At 45.9% G+C, this 14,607-nt stretch overlaps 1 protein-coding gene across 7 annotated transcripts in view; it reads right to left on the reverse strand.

Moving 5' to 3' along the window:
• Positions 1-14,607, reverse strand: part of LOC309343948 (uncharacterized protein) — a 272,077-nt gene that overhangs the window by 139,171 nt on the left and 118,299 nt on the right. The gene's annotated exons all lie outside the window — the stretch shown is intronic.

Genomic DNA, 14,607 nt, shown 5'->3' on the forward strand with positions numbered 1-14,607 from the left:
TTGCCATGATTACCGAGCCCTGAACAAAATCACCATCCCAGACCGGTACCCCTTGCCCCTTATTTCGGAGTTGCTGGAGCGGGTGCAAGGGGCACAGGTGTTCACCAAGCTGGACCTCCAGGGGGCCTACAACTTGATTCGGATCCGAGCCGGGGATGAGTGGAAGACAGCGTTTGGGACCCGGTACGGGCAGTTCGAATACTTGGTTATGCCTTTTGGTTTATGCAACGCGCCTGCTGTGTTCCAACGCTACATCAATCACGTGTTCCAGGATTTGTTAGACAAGTACGTGGTGGTGTACTTGGATGACATACTGGTTTACTCCCGTGACCCGGCTCGCCATGAGGGACATGTCCGGACCGTGCTGCAGCGCTTGCGTGAGCACCATTTGTACGCAAAGCTCAGCAAGTGCGAGTTCCATCAGCGGACTGTGGACTTCCTTGGTCACCGGCTCTCTCCAGATGGGGTGCAGATGGACCCTGGGAAGGTGGCAGCGGTTCGAGAATGGGCGGCACCCCGGAACCGCAAGGACCTACAGCGTTTCCTGGGGTTCGCCAACTACTACCGGACCTTCATCGCAGATTATGCTCATCGCACCACCCCGTTGACCCGGCTACTGCGCCCAAAGACGCCGTTTTCCTGGGACGAGGAGGCAGAGGAGGCGTTCCAGGGGTTGAAGGCCTGTTTCCAGAGGGCGCCGATCTTACAACATCCTGACCCCTCTCGACCCTTTGTGGTGGAGACCGACGCCTCCAGTACGGCTCTCGGTGCCGTCTTGTCTCAACAGAATGGACCTGAAGCGCCACTCTTGCCCTGTGCCTTCTATTCCCGCCAGCTCCTACCAGCGGAGCGTAACTATACTGTGTGGGAGCGGGAACTACTGGCCATCAAGGTGGCCTTTGAGGTCTGGCGCCACCATCTTGAGGGGGCACGACATCCGGTGGAGGTGAGAACCGACCACCGGAATCTGGAGTACCTCCAGACCACCCGCAAGCTGAACCAAAGACAGATCCGGTGGGCGTTGTTCTTTTCCCGGTTCCAGTTCCGGATCCGCTATATCCCTAGCTCTCAGAACCAGAAGGCAGATGCCCTGTCCCGGAAACCTGAAGACAACGCAGACACGGTACAGCAAGCAGAACCCACCACGATCCTACCTCCAGCTGCGTTCCTGGCCACCCAGGAGGCGGAACCACTGCAGGCTCGGGTGCGGGAACAGCAGCGGGTCGACGCTTGGGCCCAGGAACGACTCCGGGAGCTGGCTGAAGGGTCCAGCCCACAGTATCCGGGGCTGGTCCTGCATCAGGGCCTTCTGCTGCACCACGGCCGTCTGTACATCCCGCCAGGGCCACTGCGGCTGGAGGTTCTCCGGATGGCCCATGATGCCCCAGCAGCGGGGCACTTTGGACGGTATCGGACCACCCATCTGGTCAGTCGTGAGTTTTGGTGGCCCCGCCTGAAGGCCGACGTGGCTCGCTACGTTGCTGGTTGTGATGTCTGCCGGCGCGCCAAGGGTCCTACCGGGCGACCCCCCGGCCTACTTCAGCCATTGCCAGTTCCACCGCGCCCTTGGCACATGGTTTCGTTGGACTTTGTAGTGGACTTACCCCCGTCTCGTGGCTGTACCTGCCTTCTAGTGTTCTCCGACCATTTCACCAAGATGGTGCACTGCACCCCCTGCCCATCTGTACCCACAGCCAAGGAAACCGCTCAGCTGTACCTTCAGCATGTCTTCCGCCTGCATGGCCTACCAGAGCGCGTGGTGTCCGACCGGGGCGTTCAGTTCACATCCCGGTTCTGGCGAGCATTACACCAGACCCTCGGGACAGAGGTCTGCCTCTCGTCAGCCTACCACCCACAGACCGATGGCCAGACGGAACGGGCGAACGCGGTGCTGGAGCAGTACCTCCGGTGTTACTGCAGCTACCAGCAGGATGACTGGGTCGACCACCTGGCATTGGCGGAGTTCGCCTACAACAACGCGGTGAATGCGTCCACCCAGCAGACCCCGTTCCAGGCCAGTTACGGTTATCATCCACGGCTGTTTCCAGATGTGCTGCCGGCATCCGCGGTCCCGGCGGTGACGGAGTGGCTTCAAGAGCTCCAGTCCCAGCAACAGCTTTTGGTGGAGCAACTGCACCAGGCCAAGGAAGCGTACAAAGCCCAGGCCGACCGCCACCACCAGGTGGGGCCGGAACTTCGCGTCGGTGACCTGGTTTGGCTCTCCACTCGCCACCTCCACCCCTCTCGACCTTCGCGGAAGTTGGACGCCCGCTTCACCGGCCCGTTCCCTATCGTGGACCAAGTCTCTCCTGTAGCATTCCGTCTCCGGTTACCCGCAACCCTGAAGGTTCACCCGGTCTTCCACAGGTCCCTGCTGAGTCCGGTGGCCCCACCCGACGAGTTCCACCCGAACCGTCCCCGTCCGCAGCCAGTGTTGGTTCAGGGAGAGCCTGAGTATGAGGTGGAACGCATCCTGGACTCCCGATACCGCAGGGGAAAGCTGCAGTATCTCATTGACTGGAAGGGGTATGGACCGGAGGACCGTTCCTGGGAACCAGCGGCCAACGTCCACGCACCTGCCTGCCTCCGAGAGTTCCATGCGACGTACCCCGGCAAGCCGGGTCCGGACCCTCGGTTGAGGGGGGGGCCTGGGAGGGGGGATGGTGTGATGGCCTGGGATTCCGATTCAGAGGATGAACCAGAGGAATCCCAGCCTGCACAGGAGTCCCCGCCTCCAGGGCCGGCTGAACTGGGGCAAGGCCTAGATGCTGAAGAGCCTGCACCTGTGACAGAGCATCAGGAGCTGGCCCCAGGTGAAGCCCTTCTGGCCCCAGAGGGGCTTGACGACTCAGTGGCCACAGGTGAGCCTCCTCCAGGGCCCAGTAACCCTTCGGCCTCTCCTGATCTGCAGAGGCTTAGGGCAGAGAGGCGAAGGGAACTGGTTGCCCCCAGGAGGAGTGCTCGCCTTAAGGCCAGAGGAGGCGGGGCTCCTGGGGGCCGGGACCGCCCCCGGCCTTAGAAGAGGATAAAAGCCCAGTCAGCCTGGCCCCAGGTTGCGGGAGCAACGTCGTTGTTGGCTTTGGACCTTCCTGTGTTCCTGATCCCTGCTTGGCCTCCTGTTCCTGACTATCCGGTGTTCCAGTTCCCAGCTCGGCCTCCTGTTCCAGCGTACCTGTTCCCCGCCCGGCTCCCCGCCTTGGACCTCGCCCCTCTTCGTGTGGACTCTGCTTACACCCACGGTACCTTCCCCCGGGACCAGCACAGCCTGGCATGCTCTGGTCCATGGGGTCACGAAGAGTCGGACACGACTAAACGACTAAACAACATTGATACCACACTCACAAGCATTCACATATATATCAGATTTTCATAGATTTTTGGACGTGAAAGAATTTTGATAACATCATTATATAGTTTATTTATTGGTGGAGTTAGTTGTATTCATGTTTCCTGTGGCTGTTCTATTCATATTTAAGAGATACAATATGGTCTAGTTTTCCAACCTTTAGATCTTTTATGCAAACAGAAACAGGAAAAAGTTAGCTCAATATCAAAATAAAAAAGCACAAATTAATAAATTGATAACTATATTGCAATTCAACTCAGTCGAAAGCTTTTAGCTTTACAGAATTAACCCCTCCCCCAAAATCATTCACTTTTTATGACCAGATATTTTGATCTCTGTGGATTTAGGTCTCAGTTATCACAACCAATAACTATACTTTTTGTTAGCTATCTTCAAATCTCAGTCAACCTCTCATACGATCCTTCTCTCCTGAATTGAAAAAACATTGCCCTAAATTAAACCATCTTTGTAAAAAAATAGTGATGCCATTTGTACTCTGTCAATGCAGGATTTTTTTTTTAAATCGCTGAACTTCATTCACATGAAAAAGGCTTTCTTATTTCAGCAGGTATCTTAAGGCAGTTTTATGATGAATTATTGCTTTTTATTATTTGTATGGCTTATTTTTAATTTTTGTATTTTTATGTCAAATATTTGGAAAGGTTAATGATTAAGTGTTATATAAATGCCACAAATAAATAAATGCCAAATAAGAAATCATCCACCCAGCTCCAGATATTTCGTTAATAATAATTAGAGGGGGGGAGGGAGATAGTTATGGTGGATTAATTGGAAAATGCATAAAATAAGTAATTGGTATCTGCACATATTTGTTCAGAATGATTGAGAAAAATGGAGCTGACTGCCCCCCCCCCCAAGTGTCCATATCTAGACTATCCTGGAACATTAAGGCCAACATCTTCATTATATTGAGTAAATTACACTTACAAATGCTTGTTGTTGACTGAATCTTGCCCAAAATGTTTCATATTATTTTTGAAAAGTCGTTTCTTACCTCGTGACATTAAGCTTCTATTAAAAAAACACGCAACAGCAACAGAATCTTCTAAAATTTTGAATTTCTGAATTACAAATGTCATAACCCAGGAACAGATACAAGCATGGTTAATTTCCACTGAAGTCATTATGATATATGCTTTTTGTTAAGCTCTGAGGCCCAAAAAGATTTCAACAGGACTTAAAATACCCTATTATTTTCTCTCTGAATTATGCTTATGATCACAATGACTATTTCTTCAGAAATTTCACTTAGCTTTCAAGGATGTTACTAGTGTAACAGCAAATGAATGTGCCGAAATAAAAGCCAAAAGATTTTTTTAAAAAGAATGTTATGAATCGATAAGAATTTTTCATCAGTAATTACGTCTGGGTTTGGGGAGGCGATGCTTGCCCCCCCTTTTAATCACATCAAAGCCACCACCAATTGTTTTTCCAAATTTTGCTGCTAAAGAGTTTATATTCATACCATCACACTTTCATAATAACTGATAATATTGATGGAGGTGGGGAAGGACACACAGGAATTTGCAAATTTGTAAGTCATGAGCCTCAGTTTCTTTGAGCGTAGTGCTGAACTCTCATTTTTCTACCTGTAATTCCCCCCTCCCCCACTGCTGTTTTATTTATTTTAACTGATAGGGTTGTTTAACAAACTATTGCTTGTTGTTAAGTCAGGTTGCCTGATTTGCACTTTATGCCAAGCCAAGATTAGATGAAACTGAAAGTAAACTTGACACTTGGATCAGGATTATCCAAACCATGGTTTAGTGTTGCATGTGAACCAGCCCATTGTCCAGAGAACCATGAAGGCCACAACATGTGCCCTGTCCCGTTTTGAACTTGCATTTCCTGAACAACAGGGATGCGGCAGAGGAAACCACTTTTGAAATTAAAACAAGTTTGCAAAGTAGTTTATGGCCTGGGAGGGGGTCTGCTATAAAATGAGGGGTAAAATCTAAATCCCACTCGATGCAAGCAAAGCCTAGAAGCACCTAAAGTAACTCTCTGGATTATGGCCAGAAAATGACATAAAAGCTTGATTGTAAAAGAACATTTTTTAAAAAAGCTCTACTTTGGATTTCACCACTTTGAGGTTGCTGGATTGCTAGTGCTGTAACATTCTACTCTTTCGAAATGTTATATATTGTGTTGTAATTAGTGTTCCTTTTGTCTGGAGGTTGGGGCACGGCCAACACCTCATCAGGTTCATCCAACCCAAGGGTGAGGAAGTTTATTTAATCTTTGGCAAACAAAGAGCCCATCTTTACCTCTTGTAAACTCTCATGCCTCCCCCCCCCCCATTTGTTACAAACACTTATCTGATCCAACCTGCTGCCTTGGTCAGAAAAAAAGGATCAAAATAATAACTGAAGATTCCTTTTGCCCCGGATGCATCTGCTATACTACTTAAAAATCACAAATGAAGCCTCACATACTTCTCTGATCCCAGCTTGTGCCCAGGGTGATTGCAATCTCTACAGCATGCAAGCATCAAAAATGACTGAGGCTGCTCCTCATATAATAGATTACTTTCAAATGAGACTCTCTAATCCCGCCGTACATACAGAAAAGATTAAAGAAACTGACTTTTGGGGGATGGCTGTGGGTGGGTGGGTGGGCAGGAGTGCAGAAATATATATGCCTGGGTGAGGGAATTTGGAAAATTCTTCAAGAAAAAATAAAATGAAATCCATTTGTGTTGTCAAGATAATGTGCATATGTATGGTAAACTGCTTTATACAGAGTCTGGCCCTTGCTCCATCTAGCTCAGTATTGTCTACTCTGCAGCAGCCCTCCTCCAGGGCTTCTAGCAGGTGCTTGACCACTGGCCTTTCCCTTCTGGATTATCTTCTGCTAGTCACAGCAAGTCGGGTGACATGTACAGGTTTGTTTCTGCAGGCCTCGAGCCGAGTCGACAGAGAACAGCGACTTATTTGTGAGCATTGCAAACATCAGCAAAATCACACTTCCCGTTTCCTGAGTGTAACAACGGCATCCAACCAGAGGTAGCAGCAGCACTTTTCAAAAGTGAAAAAGAGGTACCTGAAGCATGAAAGGACCTCATTAGCTAAGTTCCCCAAGTTGAATAAACTATTGGGGAGGGCAGGTAAGCCCCACCTTGCATAATCAATCACATGACATTGGATACACACACTGTTTGAATGGTAGGTAATGGTAATGGGACCCCTGACCATTAGGTCCATTCGTGGCCGACTCTGGGGTTGCGGCGCTCATCTCGCTTTATTGGCCGAGGGAGCCGGTGTACAGCTTCCGGGTCATGTGGCCTGCATGACTAAGCCGCTTCTGGCGAACCAAAGCAGTGCACGGAAACACCGTTTACCTTCCCGCTGGAGCAGTACCTATTTATCTACTTTCACTTTGACGTGCTTTCGAACTGCTAGGTTGGCAGAAGAAGGGACCGAGCTACGGGAGCTCACCTCGTCGCGGGGATTCGAACCGCCAACCTTCTGATCGGCAAGCCCTAGGCTCTGTGGTTTAACCCACAGCGCCACCTGCATCCCTGTTTGAATAGTAATGCCCATTAAAAAATATATATATATAGGGGGAAGACACAAGATTTACCCACCTGGGAAGAATGGCAGATGAAGGTGATGGACTATATGGAACTGGCGGAAATGACTGGCAGAATCCAAGACCAAGGAGAAGAGTTGGTGGAAGAAGATTGGAAGAAATTTAAAGTTTATCTACAGAAACATTGTAAAATTAAGGAATGCTAGAAGGATGTTGGAATGAAGTAATGTGGTTTTAGCAGAAATGATATAAAGGATTAAGTAAAAATGGATTGTTAATTGGTGAAAGAACAGAACGTTAAATTATAGTATATTGTGATAAATCATTAGGATAGAAATAAAGATGGAAAGGATTTGCTGAAATATCTAATTGAATTAGAATACAAAAAAGGGAGGTGTGAGGAGGTCAAGGAAATAAGCAAAGGAAAGAAAGTTATGTAAAGGATTGATTTTTTTTTTAATTATCTGCATTTTTTGGGGGGGGTTTCCCCCTTTGTTTTTCTCTGTTTAAATATGTTCTTTATTTTTTCTTTTTGTAACCTTTAAAATCTCAATAAAAATCTATTGAAAAAAATTATAGGGGGGACTGGCCTCCTCAAATATTTTATGGGGCGGGCAGAGGGACCTTGGCCCCACAAAGTTGGCTCTGATGTGGAGACTCATGCCCATAGGTGGATAGGTCCCCTTTGTACCTGTAGCCAATGAGGCCACAGCTAGAAGATGTATTGTTGTTTGAAGACCTGGCTACCAGACATGACCCCACTCTAGCCCTCACATTTTCTGGAAACGGCTGACAGGCAGGAGTTGTTCAAATGCCTTTTAAAATGTGTAAGGTAAAGGTAAAGGTACCCCTGCCCGTATGGGCCAGTCGTGTCCGACTCTAGGGTTGTGCGCCCATCTCACTTAAGAGGCCGGGGGCCAGCGCTGTCCGAAGACACTTCCGGGTCACGTGGCTAGCGTGACGAAGCTGCTCTGGCGAGCCGGCACCAGTGCAGCACACGGAAACGCCGTTTACCTTCCTGCTAGAAAGCGGTCCCTATTTATCTACTTGCACTTAAGAGTGCTTTCGAACTGCTAGGTGGGCAGGAGCTGAGTTCGAACGACGGGAGCTCACCCCGCTGCGGGGATTCGAACTGCCGACCATGCGATCGGCAAGCCCTAGGCACTGAGGTTTTACCCACAGCACCACCTGCGTCCCTTAAAATGTGTAGGCTGCAACAAAGCCAGCTGTGTCTCCTTGCTACATGTATCTACATAGTACAGGCATAGGCAAACTCGGCCCTCCAGATGTTTTGAGACTACAATTCCCATCATCCCTGACCACTGGTCCTGTTAGCTAGGGATGATGGGAGTTGCAGTCCCAAAACATCTGGAGGGCCGATTTTGTGACATAGTACATGCATTATAATTATTATTACTATTATAATTTCCCCCCCAAATGTTGCCTTCTATTACATTAAAGCAGAAGTAGCCAACATGGTACCCTCCAGATGTGCTTGGACTACAACTCACATGGCCGGTGGGAGATGTATTCCAACATCTAGAGGCCTCACCCTGCATCAGAGCATATATTGTGGGGCAACTGCTTTTGGGTTATGCACAAAGAGGCTCTTATGATTTGCATGCATATTATATGTGCTCATGAGACCATTACCGTACCTTCCATTTTTGTATTATGCAGATTAATGGAAAAAGGATTCCGTAGTTTTGAAAGAGGACCCATGAACTATATTCGGTTTGCAGAGGCAAGCCTGTTCTCTTAGGGACGATGTGATTTACCCTACTGTAAAACAAGAGTAACTGACAACAGACAGGAAGCCTGTTCTCAAATAGAAAGCTCTTTCATGCTGAATTATAACATTTTTTTTAAAAAAATTCCAGCATTAATTTAGAATGGGAAGTGGAGAAAACAGCCAGCTACCCCCTCAGCTGGCTCATGTACAGTAATTTCATCTTTTTCTCTTAATTTCCTTACAGCAATGATTCAGTTAGAACAAACAGTGGAAGCGAAATGTAACAGAATTATATGGCTTGAAGTGTTTATAATTTTCTCACTCCTCTATTAGCAGGCTAACTCAAATAAGATGAGGCAAAGCCTGCTCTGAATGGCATAACAAATACAATGAATAACTCAAGACATTTCCTCAGTACATTTATTTGTTTTTTTAAAAAGTGTTGTTTCCCCACCCCCCAGCATGTAACTGAGTGAACTGGTTTGTGTCCCTTTACAATGACTCTGAAGGAGTTAAGGAAGAGGTTATTTACACAACACCGCCCTGTTAATCAGAAAGTGAAATGTATTCTTTCCTTCAGCAAGGAAGCAAAAGGTGCTTTGAACTAATGGCTTTGATGTGGTTCATCTAAGGAAGTCAATAATCTGGACAGGGGAAGCATCAGGAGCCAACTCTACCGCCTTCAGTTGCCATTGCGACCAAAATAAAGAAGAGATGTTTTCCGTCTTTAGGAGCATGGCTGTGTTTCCTTTATCAGATTTAAGTAGTTACTTAGCTCACAAATCTGGAACAAATATGGTGTCGAACACACCGGTGCTTGTCTTTCTAAGGACATCTTTCATGAGCTATATAGATTTGAAACATTGGGAAAGCACAGTTCTCAACATACACACTGAGCGAAGCGAATGGATGGTGCCAATTTTGGTCTCAGTCCCGGTTAATCACCACTAAAGAACAACCAAACTGCAAAGAGTCCACAACACCTTAAAAAAAAATCTGGGGATGTGATGAGTTTGGAGAATGCACCCCCCAACCTAAGAGGCACCCCTGAAAAGTATCATGGAAACAATGTCCACCACGACGGCTTCTTCTCTCCTTACCCCACTCCAAACCCTGGAGTAAACTGGTGGCAGAAATTCTTTTTTAAGGAAAGGAAGTTTGCAAAGGCACTTGTCATAAATACTTCAGTCTTCTCTAACTGCAGGAAATGGGGTTTTAAGATGTAACTGGCCCCTGTTCATCTTCAGAGCTTCTATGTTTCCCTGCACTGGGAAAGCAACTCTGTAATGCTATTACTATATAATTTGAACATATGTATTTTGGGGGCCTCAGAGACAAATGATTCATTTCATGAAAAGCTTATTAAACTTACACAGCCTTTAAAAAACACACCAAAAAAACCATAAAGCTCTCCTACTGATAAAAGTGTAATGGCTGCCAATTAACCACTGGGCTAAGTTCAAGGTGCTGGTATTGGTGGAAGAATCTTGGGACCTGTTATATATCCAACTGATCACTAAAGCTATGCCAAAAAGAGAGAGGACTCCTTGTAGATACTGTCTCATCAGAAGGTCTGCTCCGTACAATATAGGAATTGGTCTCTTAGTGTGGCAGTACCTTCCTCCCGTTACATATCAGACAAGCACTTTCTCTATCTTTTTGGTGCCTATCGGAGACCTTACGTTTCCATCAGGCCTCTCACTGTTTAATGAGAAATTACTCATAAATGAAATGAATGGATAAAAAAGAGAGCTGGCATTGCTGTACCAGAAATAACCAACATGAACAGTACCCCACCTCCAAAGTTGCCGAACATCTCCCTCTATTGTGGGAGGATATTTGTCCCCGCTCTATGTAAAAAAAAATTACACTGATTTCATTTTGCTGGAAATCACTGGGGCACAGCAATGAGTAAACAGCCAACGATCAGCCAGCAAATTCATGATGAAGACTTCTTAAGCAGAAATACGTTCAGTCACAATAAAGAGTATGCCTCTGAGCATATGCAAACTGCTTTCTCCTCGCCACTGAGCAACTGCAGCCTCATCCCCTTCTCAGAATTAGAGTGGAGAAATGGGATTTACAGCAGATCTCCATAATAAGAATTAAAGCTGCAACACCTCTCCCTTTTTTTTGAGATTATCTACTTCTATATACCTTCATTGCCAGCAATCCATAACTAATTGGTTTCCCTCCACACACAAGACAATCCATTCCTCATTCCTTCCCAGCCGGCAATTCACAAAAGCATTTTACACCCACAGCCCGAGCTCTTACCACAAATGTGCTCGTTCTTCTGGCTTTTATTTATTAATTAAATTTATAACCTGCCTTTCCTCCCAATGGAAGGCAGAGATAAAGCCATGAGCAAATCTTAAAAAAACAATTCTAGTACAGATGCAGACTTATCTGTTCTCTAGGGTTGAATCCTGGCATATAGGAAGAAAATGAGTATCCCAGAGCATGTGTGGAGTGCTGTTCCTTTACCATTGGACAACTTCTTGCCTTCCTCCACAAATAGAATTCAGGGACAAGGCTACCCCTGAGCAATTTGCCTAGTCAGGACAACTCTTCTCTTCCAAGAAATCCATTGCTAGTTCTCTCTTTAGCCTTCTCTCATTCCAATTTCCAAATATTTATTGCTTTATTTTATTTTATTAAAACCCTTCCAGTGCAACAGCACTTTACATTCACGGTGATGCGTTCCCCTGCCATAAATTAAGGAAGGCGACGAGAGCCAGAAAATACCTCCGTCGCCCAAACTCCTTTTGCTGTTTTCTCCCACTCTTTTCCCTCCCTATAATTCCTTTGCAACCCTTGGGAAAGCAGCGAGGGATAGCCAATAATAAAAACATCCAATTTGCATTTAACAGTGAGGGATTTGTGGTGGGTTGGTGGAGGAGTTCGGTAGAATAAAAACCGGCATGTGCATTAAAAAAAAAAAAAATCCACTTTATTGTGCTTACCTATTTGCTCAGTTAGAGTGGCATGGTCAACAATCTTGGTGGCACCAAGATTGGCATGGAAATACAGAGCTTAAATATACCAATCTGAGAAACAATTTGCTTGTTATGTGCTTTCTGGGCTTTAGTTTCAGCAGCCATAATTTATCTGCCGTGGAAACAAATGCCTCATAATGCAGAAAGAGTTACACATTTTAACCCCCTCTCCTCCACACTTGAGTATGGATATCTGCCTCAACATTTCATCTGGTACAAGGCCTCAGTGTAATGGCGGACAACAGAGACCAACTCGGTACTGCCTTTCAGGGTCTTCAAGCATTTCCAGATGCTTCATCCTTTGTTGGGTGATGAGCCAACAGAAGACTTGGATGAATTCATTTAATTCTCAAATGTCCCTGTTCCATAAAACCGTGCACCACCACCACCAGCAGCCTTGTGTCTTAGGCCCTCCTAGCCACTGCAAACCTGTGGCTCCTTCGAAACCAATCAGGCTCACAGCTCTCTGTAATATACCACTTCACTTCACCTTCCTTTAAAGAAACAGAAGGCTTGATGGCCTCATTTTCACTGAGCTTCATCTGCAAGTGTCCTTCTCTTAGAGGGCTTGTGTCACTCATTTCAAAGTCCAGGGGTTGAGAGGTATAATGAGGAAGGGCTCGGAGACACTTTCGGCGGTCATCCTGTACGCTCCGAGGTCAAGTGTTTTCTTACACTCCTAGCCATTTACCAAAAGTAAGTTGGAGCCGTGAGAGAGACAGCTGGGAATCTAACGGCCTTGTGAGTCCTGGTGGATAAATCTTGCCTTTGATCATATGCACTGACCTTGGTTGCAACAATAGTCAAGAACTCCCTAGCACCGGACCGAGCTGAGAATCTGTTGCTCCGAGCTTCCTGTTTTCATTCAGATGTGTACAAATTACCTCAACATGCCCTCCTCCCTCCCCACCTCTCCCGAAAACACTAAGGTCTGAAAGAAACTCTTGTTATATTGTTGCCACTTAGGTTACACTGAGCCTGCATTATCTACTCACAGCTTTAATGACTTCCTGCTGAGAGAGGCTCTGTAGAAGTCTTGGCAGCAGGACTAAGAATAGCATTAAATGCAAGGTTATCTAGGCATTACACTCACTGTAACATGCAATTAACTCTCCTCTTCCATTTTCATTACACAATTATTCATTAATGTCAATTTAATTTTATGCATTGTTCTACATGACCGAAGGCTGATTACGGGCCTTTTCACTGCAATATCCCAAGTTAACTGGTGCCAGCCTCACTCAGGGCTGCCTAATTGCAATTTAGCCTAGACAATTCCTCCCATTTTTGCCCTCCAGTAATGGAACAACAGATCTCGGCCAGGTAAAGATTTTAAGGTGGAAGGGGGGGAAAACACAAGGCTGAGTGATGCACAAAAAACAACTGGACTCTTTTTTCTTCTTTTTTTGAGACAGAGAAAATACATGAGTTTAGAGCAACTTTCTCTTGACTGTGGTTTTTGTGTGACTGCTGGTAAGGCTCCTAGGAACAACAACAGCCTCATAATTTAAATTGGTCTTTGCTCCCCATAGAGATTTCTTCAGTTATGCAATACAAAACATAAACACTCAGTATTATAAAGGGAAACTTCCTATGATATTTAATTCATCAGTCTGGTAATGTTTCACAATTGTTGCATTTTCTTTTTTAAGTTCAATTGTTTTATGGTTCAAGCAGGCTGTTGTTGTTGTTGTTGTTGTTGTTATCCTACTTAGCTTTGAAATAGCAATACTGTGACTTTTCTCTATGAACATGTATTCTTAAGGATATTTCTCCCCCAGTGACCACCCTTCCACAGTAAGAGAACACACAATCTCATTTCTAGCATATATTAAGCCACAAGCTACCTTAAAATGCAAGTTCAGGCAGACAATCCACAGATAATTTGGTTCCCCATAAATTATCTCATCCCAGTGCTTAGAATCTACATCAGTGGATTACCTCTTAATTTTTCCAGTAACAGCGGAAGATGATAGTCTAAAATTAAGACATTGGAAGCTTTGAGTTTCAATAGTAGAAGGTGAGCCTCTCAAACAATGAAACTGTATTTTTAAAAACCGGAACATAAGATCAGATACAGTGGTAACTCGGGTCAAGAACTTAATTCGTTCCGGAGGTCCGTTCTTAACCTGAAACTGTTCTTAAGATGAGGTACCACTTTAGCTAATGGGGCCTCCTGCTGCCGCCAGAGCACAATTTCTGTTTTCATCCTGAAGCAAAGTTCTTAACCCGAGGTACTATTTCTGGGTTAGCAGAGTCTGTAACCTGAAGCGTCTGTAACTTGAAGCATCTGTAACCCGAGGTACCACTGTACTTTCTTTAAGCATCTCCTTCCATGCTCTCTCTGCTCCATGTAGGGATGGATGGCTTAGCCTTCCAATCCATGACAATTTCACAGATATTCATTCCTAAATGCATTCTGCCCCATTTTCTAAAGCAGAAAACTGTATCACAAAATTCAGACAAATGCAAAATCCAAAGGATAAATATTTCTTCACATATTGACACCTTCAGTTTGCATGAAGTCCAGATCTGACAGCATGGTCATTTCAAGAGGGGCTTGTACCCCATAGCAGTGCAGCCCTGGAGTCCAAGGCATCTATCTCAGCCAGCCTTCAGCCAGCCTGCCCAAGATGGATCTCCATCTTTGTCCCCCCCCTTCTACCCAGCATACCTTGCTCAAGACTCTTTCCTGCCACCTCACACCCAGTTACCCTGCCCAGGTCTAAGATACCTCTTAGAAGGCCCATCAACACCTTTTGCCATGCTATCCCCTCTATCCCAGGTGAGGCCCTGGTTTGGAAAGAAAGCTTAGCCTCCATTGGCCAGCTGCCAGCCTCCAGTGGCATGTAATCTTCCCTTCAATACTCCAAACAATTGAAATCCCACCATTAACCAATTTCTAGCCCCCCCCCCAAAACTATAACAATATGTTCAGTGAGTTATAGGCAATGCCTCTTCCCTTACATTGCCTGAAA

This window comes from Podarcis erhardii (assembly GCF_964252035.2).
Source record: "Podarcis erhardii genome assembly, chromosome: 6".
In the NCBI taxonomy this organism is placed as follows: Eukaryota; Metazoa; Chordata; class Lepidosauria; order Squamata; family Lacertidae; genus Podarcis; species Podarcis erhardii.